Raw genomic sequence first — 372 nt, 5'->3', positions numbered from 1 at the left:
TATTTATTTATTTATTTATTTATTTATTTAAATTTGACCAGAGAAGGACAGAGAGAGAGACAGATGGAAAGTGAGAAAGCAAGCCACCAGGTCCAGGACTCAAACCATGGTCATCCATCTGGGAGTCCAGTGCCCTTAACACTCACGCCACCTGCCAGCCCCTCTTTAATCAAATTTTTAAAATAATGAAAACGAGGTACCAACAGATGGCAGAGTGGTTACATCTCTGGACTCCCACATAGTTAATGGCAGTTCAAGTCCCAGACTGTGTGGTTTGAAGCTCACACCTGGTACCTGTGTGTGAGTGATTAAGATCCCAGGAGGGGAACCAGCAGATGGCATAATGGCTATGTCACTGGACTCCATGTAGGC

This window comes from Tupaia chinensis, unplaced genomic scaffold (genome assembly GCF_000334495.1).
Source record: "Tupaia chinensis unplaced genomic scaffold, TupChi_1.0 Scaffold138060_1, whole genome shotgun sequence".
Lineage (NCBI taxonomy): Eukaryota > Metazoa > Chordata > Mammalia > Scandentia > Tupaiidae > Tupaia > Tupaia belangeri.
Note: the sequence above shows the minus strand (reverse complement) of the source record.